This window comes from Enhydra lutris, unplaced genomic scaffold (assembly GCF_002288905.1).
Source record: "Enhydra lutris kenyoni isolate GAN:26980312 unplaced genomic scaffold, ASM228890v2 scaffoldscaffold9, whole genome shotgun sequence".
NCBI classification, from domain to species: Eukaryota; Metazoa; Chordata; class Mammalia; order Carnivora; family Mustelidae; genus Enhydra; species Enhydra lutris.
Window position 1 is genome coordinate 12,056,597 of NW_019154093.1, and position 22,026 is coordinate 12,078,622.

Consider the following 22,026-nt stretch of genomic DNA (forward strand, 5'->3'; position numbering starts at 1 on the left):
GATTTCTGGGGTGATAGAAATGCTCTCTATATTGATCTGCTTACAAATATATTACAGAGATGTATATATAAAAAAAATCTTTGTGTTGTATACTTACGATATATGTACATAACTGTTTGTGTGTCATGCCTCAACTTAAAAAAAAAAAAAGACATGGACTTTGCAGTTGAAAGATACAAAGCCTTCTAAGAGACACAAACAAAACCAGGTGATAAGGTGTGGTAGATGCCGTGACAGTAACAGGTTCTGAGCACAGGTTGGTGGGAAAGAGAGGGATCATGAGGGTAGGCTATAGAGAAAGTACACTGGGCTCTGAAGGACAAAGGGATTTCAACAAGCACAAAAGGAGACTAGTGTGAGCAAAGGCAGGATGATGCTAGGTAAACCCAGCATGTGTGAGGTGGTGGGCAGCCCAGCATTAGAGGACCAGGTGTGCAGTGCACAGTGGTGGGAGAAGCAGCCAAGAACATGAATCAAATCAGACTTCTGATATGTTTGTATCAACGAGTTCCCCACCAAAGTTTGTTGAATGAATGAATGAACCTTTCCACAGTCATTACACACCTGAGTCGCAGAACAGGTGTGTTTGCATGGCAGCAAGTACTGATGAGATGCAGTGCTGGTGTGGTCGTGGAGTCCATTTCTTTTAAAGTTATTAATTTCCCCAAAGTATGATGTCTCCCAGGCCTCAGAATTCAAAACCATCCTCACTCAGTTATGGGACAGAGTCTCTGCTATGAAACCTGAATAACTTTCTATATGTACCCTCTCCCCAACTTCCTCCAACCATCTCACCATTTTTTATATTTACATATTGGTTGTCCCAGCAGTTGCCTTTAACATCTTCAAATAATAGACTTAAATTGCTGTTTTCTTGTCCATCAACTTTAGACAGTATTTATCCACTTCCTGTTATGAACAATGAAGAAATGTGTGTACATACTCTTCTTTCCACCTCCTTTTCTCCAACCACCTTCGAATTTTTGGTAGTTATATGCTCTTACATTTCCAAGTTGTGAAACACTTAAATTTCTTCTATATTATAATTAAGTCTAGTCTATAGACTTAGGCCAGTTTTAAAAAACTGAAGTTAATCAACAATATGATTGTAAAGACCTCACTCCCTGGGGGACCACTTAGTATGAAAGGACTTGAGGAAAAAAAATGTAATTCCACATAAGTGAAACCTCATCACAAGAGAAGTCTACCAGAAGTAAAGAACCAACACATGTTCCTCTAAAGAATTTATGGCTTCCTTCACTTCTTGAATCCCATGTCGTCACCTTTTGGGATTCCATTTCTGATTGAGAGAAATAATTCTGGGAGATTTTCATTATTGTTTCTGGGTTTTTTCCCAGAATGTAGATGATTGAGTAATAAACTCTCTGAGCTCTTACACATAAAAAAATCTTTATTTTTTGATTTCAAAGTTTGAAAGGATAGAATTTTAATTCAAAATCAACGTCCTCCACAGTATTGAGAGCACTGCTCCACTGTCCTTAGGCATTTTGTTTTACTGATGAGAAATGCTGATGTAAGATTTTATTCTTTCTGGAAGCTTTTTGTTTTTCACCATTGATATTCTGACATTTCAGCTAGATGGGTCTAAATTTTTTTTTCATTAATTCCTATCCTGAATTCAGTATGCTGTTTGAATTTTAAAATCTCTGTTTCTTCAACTAAGGAAATTTCTCTTGTTACTTCTTTGACTATTCTACCCCTCCCTCTGCCATTGTCTGTGGTCTCTGCTTCTAGATCTCCTACTTGGTGGATTCTGAACCACCCAGATCTGGCCTCTATGGATCTGAAATTTTTCTCCTCAATGTTTTGCTCTACCTTTTTGGATATCAGTTCTAACTTCTAGATCACCAACTTGGTCTTCATCCATACCAATTACATCATTCATTTCACCCACTGAAATTTTTCAGGAGTTATATTTTAAGTTTTCAGTAATTATTTCCTTTTCTCTGATTACTCCATCTTTATAGCAACTGATTCCTTTCTAGTAAATGAAATAATCTCAATTATTGCCAAGGATACTAATGATTATCGCCTTTAGAGTTCTCTTATAATTGAACTATCCATTTCCTTTGGAGTGAGCTCTTCTTTTTTCTTTTTCCCCCATTTTAGGCCTTCTCTTTCTGCTATTGGTTTTCTTCTAATGTTCGGTGATCCTAGTTGTGAATGTAAGACTACATTGTGAATTAGTATATGTACTAGGATACAGGTTCCAGCTCCTATGATAAGGACACAACTGTAAGAGGGACTTAGACAAGACAGGGATTTGCTTCTGTTCTATGTAAGTCTGAGTGTAAGTGGCCATGGGCTGGTATGGTGACTTAACAGTGTGGGTATCTTCCATCTTACTCTCCTGCCATCCACAACATTTGGCTTTCATCTTCCAGCATAGTGTCCACACTCTGGTCAGCAGGGAAGGGAAAAGGGATGGCAAGACTGGAAATCATACATGTTATTTCAGGTCACACTAGCCATAGGGCCGCACCTCACTGCTAGAGAGCCTTGGCAACATAGTCTCTAGCTGGATGGCCATGTGCCCTGATCAAATATCCATCACTACAGAAGAAGAGGGAGAGGATATTGATGAAATAATTAACTGGATAGGGCTTCCTGTGAAGATTCTGGTCTCCTTTTCTGACAGGTTTGTCCTTAAATGTGAAGGTGAAATCATGAACCCATCCTATTGGGGGAAAGGGTTCTATGTAAGAGGGTGGAGGGTTATGATGGCAAATCTCCCTGTAAGGACTGTGAGGAGGAAGCCAGCCAGGGAGCTCCAGCAGTCACTGAAAGAAGGGCTTTCCTCTGCAGTGGGCATGGTGGTAGACATCACTGGAGGCAGGCTGCCCAAGTGCCCTGCATGATCCCTGCTCCTCACACTGGGTTGGCAGGGAGTCTGGATTCTCTCAGCTGGTTCTCAGACCCTGAGCCCATCACTTTCCTTAGGGAATATTTCTTAGGCTTGGCCTGGCACTGGCCACCTGTCTCCATATGTAGAATGTGAGAGGGGTTAGGTTGTACCTACTCTTCTTTAAGGAACACTGCAACCAAGGCAGCCATTCCTATTCTTTGTTTTGTTGGCTTTTGGCTTGAACAATGCTTGGGTTTTCTGGAGTAAAAAATCTCTGAGGCCTCTGGGGTCCTGTCTGTAGTGTCTTCTGCTCTGATTTCTCTGCCTATGCAATCTTATGGGTTTCCTATCTTCCTAAGACCTATCAACATTTTGGTCCATGGATGGCATTCTGTCTTGTTTTCTAATATTATGATGTCATCTTTTCAAAAAAGGTTTTATCTTCTGACAATTCTAGGATATGGAGCTGGACACTTGTGTGCTAGTGGTTAGGAAATCATGCATTGTGGTTCACTGGCAGAGAGGCCGATGCCCTTTCCAGGATCCTGATGCATCAGAAGGAAGACGAGTCCTTCCATCTGAGGGCCATTAGCTTAGAACCCTACGGAGTCCACCTCCATGGAGAGTGCCCTTGACGGTCCCAACACGGAGGCAGCAAGCCCACCCAGTTCCATGAAGGGCAGGAATAGCTCATCCTGCTTGCCTGGGCAGCCTGTGGTTCAGGCAATAGTCAGTGACTGGACTGTCCAAGAGGTCTGCATGGTCACATGCCATGTATGTGTCACATGACATGCTGCTTCTGTCCTCTTTTGGCTTCTGGAAAGAGCCTTTGGAGGTAGCTGGTCACCCAACCCTCCTGACACTCACAGGCCCAAGAGTCATGTAGCTGTCTGCACTACATGCTGGGAGAGATGGGCTCCATCCCATTCCTGGAGGCTACCCAGAGGCTGTCTCTAGTCCATAACAGCTTCCCTCCCTAAGACCCCTTAGGCTTCCACATAGTATGGAGTCCATGGCCTGGTTCTGAAGGCTGCTTCAGGGGCTCCTGCTAGCGTCTCTGGACTTGTCTCTCCCCTTCTCCTTCCAGTCTGTGGTTCTCACCACTGGGAGCTGTAGACCTCTCAGAATGCCCCAAATGCCCCATCCCTCCTAGACACAGCAAACTCCTCAGTGTCCTTCAGAACCACTTGTGCTTGTCAATATTGGGAACCAGCTTGGCTGGGCCATGCTACCTAGACATTATACTAGATGTTTCTGCGTAGGTGTTTTATGATGAGATTAATAACATTAAAAACAGTAGACTTTTAGTAAAGCAGACACTCTCCAGAATATAGGCGAAACTTATCCAGTAAGTGGAAGACCTGATTAGCATGAAGACTGAAATTGCCTGAGCAGGAAGGAATTCTGCCAGCAGATGGACAGTCTTTGGACTCGAACTGTGACTCCCCTGGGTCTGCAGCCTGCTAGCCCACCCTGCAGATTTTGGATTTCCCAAGCTTCCATAATTGGGTGAGCCAATTCCTTAAAATAAATCTCTCTGTCTCTCTAAATATATGTACTGACATCCTGCTGGTTCTGCTTCTCTGGAGAGCCCTGACTGCACACCACCCCAGACATCAAGCTTTGGGTGTCCCTCTAACATTCAGTCAAATACCCTGTGCATCTCACACTGTATTGTAGTTTGTTTCCAGACTTTTCCCCTCCAAAGACACAGGCTTCTTTTAGACCAAAGAGCCTCTCTCATTCACCATTAAAGCCTGAGCACCCAGCAAAGTGGCAGACACACTAATAAATGGTGTTTAATAACTAATGCTTGTCCACAGGTAGATGAACGACTGAGAACGAGAGAGGACTAAAGCAGGTGGCCTAGGGGAATCCCACTGGGTAGAGGGAATCAGGTCAAACTCTTGAAAGGGACCTTGTAAGATGGACCAGAGGACAAGGTAACTAGCTCCTGAAAACCAGGCTCGTAGAGCCCATCAGAAATATAGGTCAACAAAGGGTTGATCAATCTAGGAGAGGACCCCAAGGGTCAGCCTATAACCAGTCCCAGCCCAGGAGCCTGGTTTAATCCAGTATATCCTGAATCCTGACCAAAGTTTCTTGTCAGGAATTCTCACTTGGGTCTTCCTTTTTTGATGACACCTAAGCGCCAGAAACACTTGGGGAATGCGCTGTTTGTGACCTCCAAGGGAGAAGCTCTCTGCGTTTTCTGACTTGTTGCCTGTTCCCCAAATCTCTCTAGTCTTCATCAAGCAAGAAGATGTTGCCAAGTCTAATTTTTCTGAGGCTGAATTAAAAAAAAAAAAAAAAAAAGCTGATTTCAATTCACACATCCTTTTCCTCATCCAAACCAAAACCAGAACAGGTGATTTTTGAAAATTCTACCCTGGCAGAAGGCATGACCTGGGGGCACAGAGCAGGAGGTAGACCTTTGAGAACCACTGCTCTGTGCTTCCCAGAGCTCCAAGCACAGGTCTCTGGTTGCCCAGGGCATCGTGAACAAATAAGGGAGCGAACAGACCAGTGTTAAATAGAAAGGGTTATAACACACAGGTTCCTCCTTGCAGAACGAACTAGGACCAACTGCCTTTAATTCAGGAAAAAGGAAAAGAGCCACAAGAAAAGATAAGCTATAGACTGACAAAGGGACTGGCACTGTGAGAAAGAGGAATCACATCTTGTGACAAGAAGACAAGCTGAGAATCAGTTCTGGATAATTACAAGGAGGGCGGCAGGGCTGACATTACTGAGCTCCAGAGCCAGGTGGGGTTTAGGGCTGTGAAAAATGAATTCACCAGGGCCTAGAATCACCCACCTAGGTACCTCCCTCCAGAACCTGATGATGCCAGCCCCTGCCCCCGCCCTTCACCTTTGCATCTGAGAAGATGGGCAGAGACCGTGGGACCCTGGTGTCTTTTCCTTGTCCCAGAACCTCAGAAGACCCAATAGCGTTTCTTGTTTATCCTGCAGAAATGAGGCAGCCTCTACCAGTTGCTGGCCAGCACCCATCTGGCAGGGTTCATGCAGCCTGGAGGTTCTGGGGTATCTAGAAGGGGAAGCCAGGGTGGCCTGGGAAGGGAGTGGTGGAAGGCAGCCAGGAGTGCTGGGTGCTGACTCATGTTCCCTGAGCCCCAGCCCTGCTCACTCACCTGCAGGGACAGCGTGCTCCCTTCCAAGAACTCCCAGCTCCTCTGACATAGGGCAATCCTCTTCAAACGGGTTTCCCAATAAGTTTGGCCCAAATGAGTGATATCTCTTTCCCAAACAGGATCACACCTCTGCTCTCCCCCCTCAGGGCATACACAACCCCTCTCTCCTGTGGCAACAACCGTGGCCCATTCTTGATTGCTTACCACCTGCGTGGGGCTGGGCTTGAGCCAGTTTATACTGTGTCCCCTCACCAAGCTAATGGTTTCACATGTCATGTCTTTAGCTACAGATTTTGGAAGCACAGGCTCTATTTTCATCACCTGTATGTTCACCGTGCCCGCCCCACGGGCACTCGTGGGTGTTTGTGAATGAACAAATGAGTGAATGAACAAATGAGTGAAGTTATAATTGTGGGAAACCTTGGTTAAGGAGTAGTTTACACAAGTTATCTTAATTCCTTTTTGGGGAAGAGGGGGTATTTTCATCAATCTGTTAATGAATCGGATTTTCTAAAAGTTGAGTGTCGCTCTCGTAAACATAGCTTCTGCAACCTGCTCTATTAGACAGTGTCTAATAGAATTCACACACCATAACTGTCACCCTTTTAAATGTACAATAAAGTGGTTTTTAGTGTATTCAGAAGATTGTGCAACCGTCATCACTATCTAATTCCAGAACATTTTCATCACTCCAAAAAGAAACCCCGTACCCACTAGCAGTCAGTCACTTCACATTCCCTCCCCCCACCTCCTCCCCACCACTACACAGTCTCTGGCAACCATTAATTTATCTTTCTGTCTCTATGAATTTGCCTATTCTGGACATTTTATATAAATGGAATCATACAATCTTTGGTCTTTTGTGTCTGACTTCTTTCACTTAGCATCAAGTTTTTAGTCATTTGCTTTAAAAATATCAGTATTTCATGGTGTTTCTCATAGCATCCTGGGCCCTAGGGGGTTCTAAGGCCATAATACCTGGGGGACATGCAGGTAGAAGCCGGCGGGCATGAGCCATCAGGACAGCATGGGGCCTGGCAATAGATGGATGGGACCAGGAGGTGTGGGAATCAGATGGTAGTCACAGCAGGGGAAGTCTGGAGCAGGCAAAGAACAAGTGGTTAGGAACCAGTTGGGTATGGGGACCATACTCAGAATATTCCTTGCAGGGGTTGAGGTAGGACCCCTGGAGGGCCCAAGGGAACAGTTTCGTGCAAACCTCATTCTCCAGTGGGGAAAGAACTGTGTCAAGCCACCAGTCCTGGGCCTGCTGTTCCAAATTTGAAGGGAGAGTCCCATTTCTAAGATGGCCTCCAAGCTCAACAGAAGGTGTGCGTCCTCAGCACTTGCTGGTTCCAATTTTGGGGTGCAGAATGAACAGCAGTCCTCCTAACTGTATTATCACACACTGTAACCCAGGCATCCTTTTAGCCAGGAGGACAACTCCTGGCAGGAAATCCCAGCAGGTAGAGTGGAGCCAAGAATGCTTTGGTCTTAGGTAGTTCGTCCATGAATTGATTAATTAGCTAATAGTTAATTCCTTTCTGTGTGTTTGTTTACAGTTTTAACCTGCTTTATTCCGCAGAGCATCTGATGAGGTTTAAAAATACAAAACAGGAGCACAAATTAAAAATCACAAATCAACCCAGGGGAAAGGGAAGACACAAGGTCTAGACCAGTGGGATAGAAGAACATGGATAAGTAGAGAAGGTCCCACACAGTGGCTGTGTCTGGGCCCCAGGTTTGGGGTATAGCTTCCTGGCAGTAAGAGGAAAGGACCACACAGCTGCATATTCTCCATGTCCTGATGATAAACACACCAGGTGCTCTGAAAAAGCATAGCTCTTCTTGGCGTTAAGATTGGAAGGGAATTTGTCTCATGCTGTTTTCAACAGGGAGCCCTCCATGGAGTTATTCCTCTACTACGGCTTGGGCTCCCATGGGCCAGGACTGGGCTGGGCCCGCTGGCATCTAAGATGCCAGGGGGCCCCACCCTTTCCATCATTAGCTTTTGTTTGGGAAACACCGTGCCATTTGGTGACCAGCATTTCAAGTTTTGCCCGAAACACATACTATCTGTTTGATTATTTATGTGATATTTTCATTTACACTGATGAATTTAGTTTGTTAAAATATAGGTTCCACTGAGCAATAGGGATCAGAGGTATAACTCTAGGATTTTACTGAATTAAAGAAATGACTATTAACGTAGGGAATTTTACCCATGTTCCCCTAAAATCACCTCATGTCCTACTAGTAGTTTGTGTCCTGCACTTGAGAAATAAGCCCCCACCCCTAACTCTCGATGCACTGGGGCACACTTTATGGACAGCAAAGCTCCCCCTCCCACCCTCCGCCTGACAGAGTGATGGGGACAGTCTACGAGCCAGCCCTGGGTTAGGGTCTCTCATCACACTCCACCAAGGGAAGGGCCTTGAACGGCATCCAAGTTAAAGCCTACAGCCTACATGTGATAGACAAAGATACTGGGGCTCAGGGAACAGAAGGGACTTGTCCCAAATCATAAAGCCAGTGACAATGTCCATGTCAGGAGCCTCCCAGTCTCACTGTCGCCACTGCTCCACGTGGATGGGTGAACATTTATATAACTGAAGACTGGAACTCACCAAAGGAGGCTGGCTGTTGGACGGATGGGGTGTCAGCCAACTTGACAGCAAGCCCCATGAGGGCAGGAACCATGTCTCTTTTTTTCAGTAGGTAACTCCCACACGAGGCCCTCTGCCTGGCACATAGCAGGTGCTCAGAAAAAACGAGGGAGCTGTTACTGCCAGGTTCAGGGTGATGACTGCTTCTTGGAGGGAGGGAGGGCCCTGGGACAGTGCAGTGGCTTCCATCTATATTTGCTGTTGTCTTTTTCAAGTGGGCTGCTAGATTTTCTGCTGTTGGTTGTATTATTGCCTATTTTGTTGTCACTATTTGGTTGAAAATTTTTTTTAATTTAAATATATTTGTTAAATATAGGAATATATCTTTTTTTAAAATTATGTTAGTCACCATAAAGTACTTCATTAGTTTTTGATGTTGTGTTCCAGGATTCATTGTTTGTGTAAAACACCCTGTGCTCATCGTGCTAATATCACTTTAACAAGTACGACTTGAACTGAAGAGGAAGAAATGACACCCTGGCTGGGGATCTCCTTGGTTTGTCATCTCTCTCTCCACTTCCAAAGCCTGGGGCACTTGGGGGTGAATCTGAGCATGACTGAGGTCAACCAAGGCAAAGGGTACATCTCAAACCTGGTCATGGTGCACATTTCTCTGCCCCTAGCTTTTCTCATGGACCATCTTTCTATGTCAAAGGCCAACATTTTTGAGCAGTTAGTATATACCAGGCACAGTTATAAGCACCTCACATGCATCAAGCCTACAGGGCAAGCACCATTATAATCCCTATTTTACCGAAGAGGAGACTGATGGTCAGAGAGGTCTCATGCCAGTTTGTAAGTAGTGGGATCCAGATTTGAACCCTGGCAATCTGTCTCTAGACCCTGTGTTTTTCTAATTTTTCTTTGCCACTGGAATTTTGTAATAAACATCCTCCGTACACATATCTTTATAGACCGGTGCTATTGTTCTGTAGGCCAGGTTCCCAGAAACAGGACCATGGGCCAAAGGGTATGTGTTTTGCATGGGAACATCTAGGGGGCCTATTGTTTGCAGCATCTTCCTAAGAAATAAGCCATGTGATTTTCACTCACTGGTTTTGATTCTGTCCTGAAGACACACCACCTCTGACCCCACCGTCTCCAGGATAATCCCTTGGATGGTTGAGGACAATCTTCTCTTCTCTAGTTTCCTCAAATGTTCCTCTGATAATGGGGTTATATGTCCCCTGGGGTTGATCCCTCTGGGGTGAGCTCCTCCCCAGTGAAAGACACAGGGAGAGGGACAGAATCTTTTCTGATGTCAATGGCACAGTAGGAGGGATTCAAGCAGGTAGTGTTCTCAGTCCTCCTCTTCAGCTCCCCGCAAACCACTCACAGGCCTTCCTGAGAAAAAGACCCACCAACCAAATTCTACCCCCACATAAGAAAATGGAGCTCATTCTTCAATTACGGAAAACGCCAATGACTTTGGAGCTGGACAGACCTTCAAGCGTCTTCAAGCTCAATGCCTTATTTTACAAACGAGCTATGGAGGGCAATGACCAGCCCAGGTTCATGCGTGGGGTGTGGGAGCTGGGAGCCGGGTCACCAGGGGGTGCTTGGCTCTAGCTCCCTTTGCCTGCTGGTCCCTAGGAACCGTTTTACTAGAAAGGCACAGTGTAAATATTTTGCTAAGGAGCCAAGAGAGGAAACTTACCCAGGCTGAGCAGCCCTGTGCTGGGCGCTGGCCATGGACACAATGCTCAATGAGGGCCATTATCTAGGAAGGGAGGGCTGTTTGTTCCGCTTCGGGACAGTGCCAGAGCCCGGAGCCACCAGGCTTGCCACTCTGGCTGCCACACAGAAGAGTCCCCTTGCACTCAGCAGACTCTGTGGTTATGCAATGCTGGGCCAGAAGGTTAACTCTCCCCAGACGGGAGCCAAGGCTTGCTCCTTCTTGCTGGAGCGTGTCCATCTAAAAACGCTCAAAATTCAGGGCCTCCGTCTTGGGGGGGAAAAAAATGCTCAGGCCCTGAAATGGCTGGTTTATTCCAAAGGGTGTAGTGAGTCCATCCAGCACCTTTCTACCAAGGCCCTGGGCCACAGCCTACCAGGGCCCAGGCATCATGCATGGGCCTCTCAGCCCTGCTTCCCTACCAGGGCCCAGGCATCATGCATGGGCCTCTCAGCCTTGCTTCCCAGGAGTCAGTGCTCCTGCCATTCTCAGACCTGGTGTGCTTTTCTTGCCCCTCCCCGCCTCTGTCTGTGGTGCTGGTCAAGCACCCCTCTTAGTTAAACACAAGTGCTACCCCAAGTTCAAAAACCTCCCCCAAGCACCCCAGCCCTCAGTCCTGGAGCTCAAGGAGGGAGTTTCCCAAACTAAAGATATCTTGGATGTTATCTCTACAACTGCTCCATTTTCCAGACGAGCAAACTGAGACTGGGGGGTGGGTGGTGGTTAACTAACCTGAGTCCGTTTGACCATCAGCAGGGCTCTTGTCCCCTGGACTCTCTCACACCTCACATCGCAGACACTTCCCAGAATCCGACCACTTCCCACTGCCTCCACAGCCGCCAGCCTGGCCGGCGAAACCGTCACCTCCTGGTGACGACATCAGCCTCCCAGTTGGTCTGCCTCTGGTCCTGCCTGGCCTCCTGCAGCACAGCTTCCACACACAGCTAGGGTGGGCCTTTTAGAACATTCAACAGACCTCCAAGGGCTTCTCAATTACCTGCCCCAACCCCTTCCATCCCAGTTCCAGCCTCCTTTCCTCCTAGGCCTCCTCCCCCACCCCTCCAGCCCCACTGGCCCCCTGGGGGTACCCCCCAACATGATCTCACCATGGCCTCAACACTCTTCCCCAAAGAGCACAGCACTCACTCCCTTACCCCTGAGGTCTTTGCTCCAATGCCACCCTCCGAGGCCAATTCTGACCACCTGGTTCCTTTTCTTTCCTGGCTCGCCTGGCCACACATTAGGTACTTTACGTAAGTATAAGATAACATCTGTCTATTTATTTTACAGATAATATGAAATATACAGTATATGATAAGGGGCAAAATGGCCGTCTATTTCCCCGACTACTATGGAACTCCAAGAGGTAGGAATCTGCATCTTGGTGGCTAGAACGGTATGTGGCAACTTCTGTTTAGGCTTGGCTGATTTTAAGGAGGCTCCATCTCTGAAGATGGGTGACAGTGATGGCCGTCCTCATGTCACCGCACCAGAGCCCATGTAAGTTCAGAGTTGGGGGAGGAGACGAGCTTGGCGGCACAGGCAGGATCACTGGAAGGAGAGGCTCTGAAGGCTCCAGGGAGGCCAGCTGAGAAGCTCTATGTTTAAGACCTGATGCGGGGACGCCAGACCCGGGCATCAGTGCCTCCTCAGCCCTGTCCAGCCGATTCCCAGATGCACCCACAGAGAGATGCCCCCAAGGCATGGCCGCCCCACCCCACTCTCAGGTACCTTGAATCTCCAAGCCCCAAAACCTCTCTGTCACTTTAAAAGCCCTCCAGTGGGAGACTCCTAGTCCCCACCGGGTTTGGGGGCCTCAGCTGAGCCCCTCTGCACAGAGTTCTATTCCCCGGGAGGGGCGGGGCGGGGAAGAGCCTCGGAGTGGATAAAGAGAAAGACCGAAGGGAAGAGGGAGGAGCTAAGACAGACCCAGGAGAGGAGAGGAAGGCTTGGAGCCACAGAATGATCCCAAGGAAGCCTGCCAGCCAGAACCCCAGCAGAGACAGAATGGCTTGTCCTGACAGGTGGGACAGGCAGTTCCAGTTCCCACTTGCTCTCCCACACCTGCAGCTCTGCTGGTCGGAAGCACAAATCTCTGGCAAACAGAAAATCGTGATTTCGGTTTTATTTTGATTGACATTTTTATTTACCCACGGCACCATTTCTTCGAGGTTAGTTGGTTTTATTCAGACCACGTGCCCAGGGGACTGGCTGGGGATACCTCTCTGCTCAGGGGGTCCCCCGCCCATCCTGACTCCGTTCTCGACACACCTGTCGGGCTCTCTCACTGGAAGAGGTGCGTGTGCCTCCCTCTGGCTCTGGTCCTTAATCCCTTGTGTCTCTCTTGCATTTTTCACCCTGGCTGATTAGCAGCTTCCCCAGCTACACACATCACCTGGCCTGCCTTGGAGTGCCCCAGGCCTGCGTCTCCAGTGACAACGGCTCGGCTTGGACAACCTGCTGACCTCTCCCTCTGGGAGAGCTATCCTCCTCCACTTCCAGGTTTGCAGGCTCAGAAGCACCCCACAACCCCACTCTTCCTGCCCCCCACTGCCGATTCATCCATCTGGCCCACTCATTCCCTCACTGGTTCAACACTCACTAACCAAGCGCCCTGAAGGCTGTGCTGGGGTCTGGGGACATTCACCATACCTGTCCTTCCTCCCACTGTGGACCCTCTAGGACCACCCCAGGCCCTGAAATCACGAGAGGAAGCTTAGTCCGAGTTGGCCAGTCCCATGTGTGCAAGTAAGTCACAGAGTGATCTTGGGAAAGTCGCTTGCCATGGCTGAGCCTTAGTGTCCTTCTCTACTCTTGGGAAAGATGATTCTTCCCTGCTTCTCCTCTCCCCGGCCTGGCAGGGACACCCACAGGGGATGTCCATCTAAAGAATGCTTCTGATCATTGTCTTCAAGCATACTGCAGCTTTCCTCCTCCTACAGACCGTGGCTTTGACCCCCTTCAACCTCCCAGCTTCCTGAGATTGGACCATAGAATCTGCATTTTAGAGAAACACCCCTGGTGATACCATTGTAGGGGGATGGTTTGTGAACCACACTTGGAGAAATTCTGGCTCATGAGATAAAGTTCAAATTCCCTCTCCATCCCCCCAGTCCCTCAGCAGACCCCACCCTGCTTTCCAGGCACCGGTCCCAGTCTCTCGCAGGAGGGCCCTCCATGGTCACCAGGCCGAGTCATCTGCTCACCAGCCTGAACCCAAAACTCTTCTCTTGCCACTTCCCCAGCATGGAAAGCCTTCCTGAACTCTCTCTCTGAAAGTTCCTTTCTCACCCTGCGAGGCCCAACTTAAATGACTTCTCCTTCCTCCATAAAGGTCAGAAACACCTTATTGTGGGTACCCCAGCGGGCACATTCCCTGCCATTTCCCTCCTGGATTGCTGGTGGGCTTCTCACCAGCTCCCGTCTGAGCTTTCTGGCCAGATTGTAGGCTCCCTGAGGGCAGCTGTCCATCTTACAGATCTTTGAGTTCAATAGCAATGCTTACCGAGCATCTCTGAACACGTAAACACAACCCAGGGGCACACAAAGGAGGAGGGGTGCAATTCCTGCATGAGGGGTGCCCCCTGTAAAGCAAAGATAGAGGGTACTTGCATACTTGCCCGGAGTAGAAATACAGAGAGGGTCCCACAGGGTCCCACAGGGACCCTGAGCAAAGGTTCCTAATGTCACAGGGGAGGTGACGAGGGGGGAAGAGAAGGAGAATCCAGAAGGAAGGTACTCGGGGTAAAGGATTAAAGTGTGAGGAGTCCGTTCTGCACCGCCGTGGGCGAGGAGGAAGGAGAGAGATGGAGGACGGGAATGGGTTGGGAGCCCCAGAGCCCCGAGGAGAGGAGCGGAGACTGGCTCATCCTGTAGGTCAGGGGTAGGCGGATCCAGCCTGCTGCTAGTTCCTGAACATCAAGTTTCACGGCCACGCCCATCCCTCTACACACTGTCCATGGCTGCTTGCACGCAGCACAGTAGAGAGAAGCAGGTGCAAGAGAGATCGCGGGTTCGCAGAGCTTAAAATAGTTACTATCTGGCCATTTTGAAAAAAAAGTGTTGCTGCTCCCTGCCACGCGTGTGGGAAGGGACCACTGGATTTTAAGCAGGGGACGGCATGGTCAGATTTTTATCTTCCTATCCCTCTGGGACAACGTAAGGATGGGCTAGAGTAGTCAAGCTGGCAGGAAGGGAAGGCGGTTGAGAGGTTAGTGTAACTCTCCAGGTGGGGGGCAGCTATGACACCACTACTGTTGTTTATCAAGAGATTTATTAAGAGTCGCATGTATCTGCACTGGGCTAAGCCCTTTATACATATTCCCTCGTCAGCTCCGCATAGCAACTGCCGGTAGTGCTGTTCTCGTCTCACATAGATAAGGCACATAGATAAGGCACAGAGAAGTGGAACAACTTGCCCAAGGTCACACAGCTGGTAGGCAGCAGAGCCAGAAAGCAAACCCAGTGCCAAGCTCAAGGTCTTCAGGGTCAAGCATGTTTTGCTGGTTGACAGATCCCTTCGAGTTTCCTTGAGAATTCACAGAACACAAGCCGTCTACGGGAGAAAATCTTCCCTGAGTCGAGTCAGGCAGGAAGTGGGAGGCAGGAGTGTGGCTATTTTGGAAAAGCGACACGAAAAACCACGAAACTTCCTACCTGTCCCGTTTTGCTCCCATCTGTCCTCGGAAACAAAGCTGCCCCTCTCTCAGATAAAAAGGTGTTTCTCCCCACACGGTGGCTCTGCCACTGGCGGTGGGAGAGAGCCCTAAGCTTAGCACACGTTTGTTATTTTTAAAGGACTATATAAACAAACAGGGCTATGTAAATAAGAAAAAAAATGAGGTCATCCTTTTAAAATCTAAAAATGTTCTTTTTCGATGGGGTGAGCAGCAAAACCTCAGAAAGAACTGGTGGTTTTTTATCCCTGAAAGGCCTTCTCCAGCCCACAGTCTCCCAAAGACACCAGGCCGGCCCCTCCCTTCCCGGCACCCACCAGGGAAGGCAGGCGGCCTGGGAGCAGGGACTCCTGGGTTATATTCCTAACTCTGCGGGCTTTGCCTCAAATGCCCAAAGCTACGGCCCAACTGGAGCCGCCACCTCCCTGGGACACTGGTCCCCATCCAGGTCATGCACAAGACCCTCCTTCCACACAAACCTGCTTGGCATGCTGAGCCTGCTGCCCGCTCTGCCGTCCCACTCCCTCTCCCCCGGCCCACACCTGGATCTGTCAGGTGGCTGCAGGGGTCTCTGCCTGCTCCTTAGAAGCCATTTGTGTCCTCCCTCCATATCCCCTAGCCCTACGCCTCGGCTTTCTCTGCACATAATCTACTCTCCCCACCTTCCTCCAGACCTCTTCTCCTGAGCCAAAGGCTGGAAGTCATGAGGGCAGCCTTGGGCTTGTGCTTAGGTCATCAACAATCGTTAGGAGACACCCCCGTTTCAGCAGGAGCCCACGAGGCGTCACTGTTTCCCAGGAACTTCTTCTAGCACTGAGCTGTGCCCCTCACCTGCCCCGTGACCCTCTCCCGCCATCCACAGCATGACCCCACCCCCACCTTCCACACCGTCCTCCTCTGCCTCTCAGCCCCAGCACCCTTGGCTCCGGAGAGCACAGAAATGAGAACCACCAGTATTTGCTGAAGGGGTGCCTTTCAAATTGTGCTCCATGAGCCGTTTCAGAAGTTCTTCAAATGTCACTCGAGAATTTTATTCCAGAACTACAGCATGACTCCTCCTACCTAAAACTGTCATGGAAAATGGACCTGCACAGTCAGACGTGTTCTATAGCCCATCGCAGTAACACACCAAGTACAAACAGGGGTGGCCGGCTGAACGTGGTTTGTGCAGAACTCAGACAAAAGTCTGCGTAGGTCTTGAACTTCGGTATTAAAACATGTCTTCAACTAAAGACTGACGCTCTTTCCTGGGCATCTTTATGTTGCTGCTTCTTAAATTCGGGACTAAACACGCTTACATAAAACCACACAAACAAGTATACTCTAAAACTTTCCATGATATGAGATTACATATGTGAATGATCACAGAAACGTCATCACTGATTGTGGGCTTCCTGTCTGAGTGTTGTAATAAGGAGGGATTCAAGCAGTTTGCTTGATATTGTCAGTGATGCAAACCAGAATTCCCTCTTGCTCCTTCCCCAATGTCCATATGGCATGGAACTGACAATCATCTCGAGCTTAGCTAAGCTGTTAGAAGTCTGGAACCCTTCATATCACCATATAGATAGGATCGAGAATTTTCTTAATGCTGTGCAACCAATCCAAATAAAACAAAAAGTAAAAAAGCAATGTTAGATGCTATAGTTGGTAAGGGATTAAATGATTATCTAGAACAGAGGCCAGAAAAATTCTATAGAGGACCAAATAGTAAATATCTTTGACTTTGTGGGAGAGGGAATCTGTCGCAATTACTTAGTTCAGCCATTAGAGCAAAAGAGCAACCATAAATAATGTGGAAATAAATGGTATGATTGTGTCCCAATAAAATTTTATTTACAAAACTCAGGCAACAGCTAGGATTAAGCCCACGGGCAGGAGTTTGCCAATTCCTGTTCTAGACCCTGAGCTGTCAGTGCGTTTACTGACCGTTTTCATTATAAATAGATAACAAAATTTTGAATTTAAATGATACATGTATATTAATAAACAACTACCTGCATCTGTTTTATTATTGGCATTCCATGGAGGATTTGACTTTGAACAATGGCTTCTAAGACCACAGGAGTTGGCAAACTACTAGCAGAGAGCTTAGCTGCTGAGAAAATGCTTTATTGCCTGTAGTCTGGAGAGAGGCCCTGGCCAGCTCCCTCCACATCTCCCTGCCCTTGGATAATCTCAAGCATAGCCATTCCCAAGCTCACATGTGTGAATGGGCCTCCCCTGCACAGGGGAGTCTGCAATGCCCCTGGAGGCTCCTATCAGCCCAGGCCTGAGCCCTCCACCTGCCTCAGACAGCAGCTGTTCCAACCCCCTCCGTGGTGGCTGGGGAAGGCTGGGCCAGCCATGGGGCCATGAGGACCTGGAAGCTCTGGAAGCCCCAAGTCAGCACTCCATTAATCCCAGAGGCTTTTATTCCGCAGGGAGAGCACAGGAAGGGGCGGGGCCCAGATTTCTTGCTGGAACTGATAGCTTATTTCCCTCTAGACCAGTCCCATCTTCTAGCCATTCTTCTACACAGCTGGCACAGCCCACACGGACAAAAAGAGAATTTAGCAGTGAAGTAGGGGAGGGCAAATACCAGGTTTGGGGAAGATCCCCCCTGCACCCTACCCTTTCCCTGTACTACCCTAGATGGTCTTCCCATATCTCTTTTTGCATCCCTCAGAGGTTTTGTCCTCCAGCCAGGTTCAAGTGTTTCCTGCACACCTAGCTAAATAAACCCAGTGCCCTGAGACCCCTGGTGGAGGAGACCCACAAAGGCTGTGATATATGCAGGAAGAAACAACTGCTAACCTGAGACATGAGACGTCCCAAGGAAGGGGACCCATTCCTTATGGTGCTACTGTTCCTATTAAAATGTAGCTATTTCTGGGGAAGGGTCATTCTTGAAGCTGTTACTGCTTCTTTTCAGGAAGCGTCTTGGTGGAGAAGACAGTGCTGGGTCTTCTGCAGCCTGAGGCTCTGATCCTTCTCTAGGTGTGACTATCTTTAAACTACTGAACCTCTCTGTGCTCGGTTTCCTTCTCTCTACGAAAAGGGTGACAGAACCAAGACTCACTTGGGTCTGAGCAGTACTCGGGCTCGTCTTTAAAGTGCCAGACCTCATATGCAGTGCTGGTGGCTGTTCTTTGCTCTGACTCTTGAGGACCAGATGGTAGAGCTTGGCGGATCTGTCACAGAGCAGCTGCCACGAGGGCAGAGAGGTGGCCAACCCGCCTGCCTGAGTCAGAAGGGCTGCCTCCCATCTGGGGAGCCCTCGCTATGTGTCCAGCTGCATTCTATGGCCTGCCATCTATCTGCACCACAACGTGGTGGGTAACAGCCATCACTTTCTCATTTTACGAGCAGGAAAGTTGAGGTCAGATGACCAAGCAACTTGCCTTCTAAATAGTAAATCCTCACAAAACCAGTCAGTGCCAGAGTTGGGATTTGAACTCAGGAAGATCCAGAGCCTCCACTATCAGGTACCACATCAAACCTCTCCTCTCAGAGGGAGGTACAGATGTTCCATCCTTCTTCCTCAGAGACCAAGGGGGTGATTCCTCCATCTCCACTGAAAAGCCCTGGTCGCAGCCTGGGTCTAGGGGACCCACGTGGTGCATCTGAGCTGTGGGCAGAGCCCTGGGCCCACAGGTTGGTTGAGTTACAGTGATGCTATCTTTGAGGGCTGCCTGAGGCCCTGTCCTTCTCTCTGCAAGCGAGAGAGCACTTGGAGGAAGGAGATGAAGCAGTGCTCACTGCACCCAGCCTGCTAAGCCCCCCGGGACTCCTAGCTCAACCCAAAGACCCAAGTACAGGGTGAGCATCACCAGAGTTCCAAGAAGGAGGCCCCAGAGCCCCTAAACATTGGCTGTATCTGAATCCACGTACAGATTTTGTAGTGCCAATCCCAAGAGTCTGATTCAGAGAACACGGGTAGGCCAGGGAATCTACCTTTTTTTTTTTTTTTAAGCCAGGCACCCCCTGCAACCTACTTAAGTGATTCCAATATACCCCAAAGTCAGACAAAACATCCAAAGACATAGTCCCAGCCCAAAGACCTTGAACCCTACACACCTAACCTGAACCACCACCCGAACCTAACTTGGGACCACAACACAGAGCTGAAGAGCTAACCACATAGTCACAAGGGCCCCTCCCCAGGCGAATTCAGTCAGCATCTCTGAAGGTGGGGCCCCACTACTGGAATTTTAAAAAACTTTCTGGAACATTCTAACATGTAGCCAGGGCTGAGAACCTGACATTGTTTCAATTCCTCACCACAGGGAGGGGCCTGAAGAGATGCGGCTCAGGTTCAACACCCACTGTGCTCCTCTGAGGAGGGAGGGAGTGGCCAGGGGCTCCTCAGGCCAGAGCCATCATAGGGGTAGGTGGAGAAGGGAGCAGAGAAGACAGTGGAGCTCTGGTGTGGGGGCTCACATGTGGGGAGGCTGTGGTTCCTTGAAAAGAGGTGCTGCCAGGGACAGAAGGGAAACTGAGGAACTAGGAATACAACTAGGGAGACGAGGTGAGAGCAGGGAAAGAGTGCTGGCCCTCAAGGTCTCTGCTCCTCACCAAGGAAGTCCTGAGGACTTCCGATTTCCACAGAGACTCAAGGAAGGCAACAGTAATAAATAATAATAATAATAATAACTCATAATAAAAATTTGAAAGAGGAATACACTCGAAAGAGGAAGAACATTAGCAAGCTCATGCAAGAAAGACCAAGATGGTGTCCCCAGCAAGCAAACTCAATGACAGCCCGTTTCTTACCTGTGCTGAAGGCACCACTTTCGATGACCAAAACTAAAACACTGTTCTCTTTGGAAACCAGCGTTCATGTCCACTTCCACTGCGTGGCCTTCCTCTCACGTTCTGCTCTGCCTTCTGGAAGGGAGAGTTGGCCTGGCCAGTATCTCTTGAGGCTCCGCCATGAAATAGTTAGAGGCTGCCAGGTTGTGCCTCAAATCCTGCAGAGGATGGTCGAAAAGTATGGTCAAAGAATTTGCTTGGTCAACTTCTTCAGATACTGAACAATTTCTGGCTGGTTCCAGGAGGCCCAGGCCCCCACAGTGCTTCCCATGCTGCTTGTCTTGGGCTAGATCCCCATGTCCCCTGGTGAGACAAGTGTGAGAAGCAGCCCTGGCATCCCCTTGTAGCTCACACATACCACCTAACTTCTCAGAGTCCCTATTTCTCCACAGAAAAGAAGGCAGAATTCCAAGATGGCCTCCAGGGTCTCCCAGTGCACACAGGCTGCATAATCCCCAGGACGGTGAATATGGTGCCCTTCACTCTCGTGATCAGGTTATGTTACAGAACAAGGTTGATCTCAAAATAGATTGTTCCATGGGCTTGACCTAACCAAGAAAGCTCTTTAAAAGCAGAATTTTCTCTGGTTAGTGGCCCAAGAGAAAGTCATGGAGATTAGAATCAGGAGGGTTTGACTTGCAAGTTTGCTGCCTTGAAGACAGAGGGGTCATGTGGAAGGGACTGGGGTCCACCTTTAGGTGAGAGCAGCACCCCACTGACAACCAGCAAGAAAATAGGACCCGAGTCCTACAACCAGTGGATTATACCTGGACTCCCACAACAAGTGAATGAGCCTGGAAAAGCAGAACCTTCCCCAGAGCCTCAGTATGAGAGCTGAGCCCACAGGCACCTTGATTTCATCCCTGAGCAAAGAATCCAGCCTCTCTGCACCAGGCTTCCCATCTAGAGAATTGTGAGCTAAGAAACAAGTGCCACTCAGTTTGAGACACTTTGTTACACAGCGAGGGAAAACAACTATCACTGGCATAAGTGATTAATATTCAGGACTGGTCGAAAATTAAATCCAACAGGTAGACCCAAGAGCACACTGGACTCCCCAAATCACTAAACAGAACAGAGCATTCAAGGCCAAAGGAGGTCTGGCTCTGGGCAGGGCCTCAACCATGATTACTGGTGAGGTGCCTGGGTGGCTCAGCCATTAAGCGTCTGCCTTCAGCTCAGGTCATGATCCAGGAGTCCTGGGATCAAGCCCTGCATGGGGCTCCCTGCTCTGAGGGAAGCCTGCTTCTCCCTCTCCCACTCTCCCTGCCTGTGTTCCCTCTCTCTCTGTGCCTCTCTCTGTCAAATAAATAAATAAAATCTTAAAAAACAAACAAACAAACAAACATGATTACCGGTTAGGGGATGAATGAGGGAGCACCAGTTCTTACTAATCAGCTTGTTAAGAATGGCAGGTACTTCCCGGGTCTCTCAAGATCTGGCGTTGCTTGTCCCACAACATGCCCAGTGATCTAGGTCTAGAGTAACCTGTACATGGGCCTGGGGCACTGCCCCCTTTCTTCTCTGGGACACCGTGCATTTTACTGGCACAGCCTTGGAAGAATTAGTGTTCCGGCAACTATATCCCACTGTAGGTTCCTCCAGGGCATGCAGGTAGCCAAAGCCACCAGGCTGTCCCCTTGTCACCGCACCTGCTGCTCTAGAATCCATCCAGCCCTGCCCCCCATCCCAGGGCAGCATCACACCCGCTACACAGGGACCTCCGTCTATCATCTCCCAATTCTGTCTTCCACAGCATCCCAGCTTTTCACCACTCCTTGGTGTTCATCAGCCTCTGATCTCACCCCGCCCTCTCTGATCTCCATTATTAATACAAACATTGTGCGCCATCCCTCCCAGTGTGGAAACACTGATTTCTTAGAATATGCTATCTTCTGAACCCAGTCCACGATTCCCCACCTTTGGGCCTTGACTCAAATGCTACTGACCTCCGCCTCACAACCATGCCTACCTGGCCAAATCCTGACTATCTTTCCTCAAAAGGCTCCGCCAGCCCCTCGAAAACTGGATATAAGTCCTGCCTCCCCAGAATACCCAGAGTGTATTTGTGGCGCCTCAAGATAAACAGCAGGGCCTGATGTGCACAGAGACTCTGAGAGTCCTGCAGGCCTTGTGACCGCACACACCTCCGCATGTCAGTGCAACCCCCTCCCCACCCCTAGAGACCAGGACAGGG

At 48.9% G+C, this 22,026-nt stretch overlaps 1 protein-coding gene across 2 annotated transcripts in view; it reads right to left on the bottom strand.

The window, feature by feature from the left end:
- Window positions 1–22,026, bottom strand: part of LOC111142826 (human immunodeficiency virus type I enhancer binding protein 3) — a 120,789-nt gene that overhangs the window by 71,385 nt on the left and 27,378 nt on the right. For both annotated transcript variants that reach the window (XM_022496150.1, XM_022496149.1), the window contains exon 2: window positions 19,791–19,987. The gene's annotated coding sequence lies outside the window, so the exon portion shown is untranslated. The remainder of the gene's footprint in view (window positions 1–19,790; window positions 19,988–22,026) is intronic.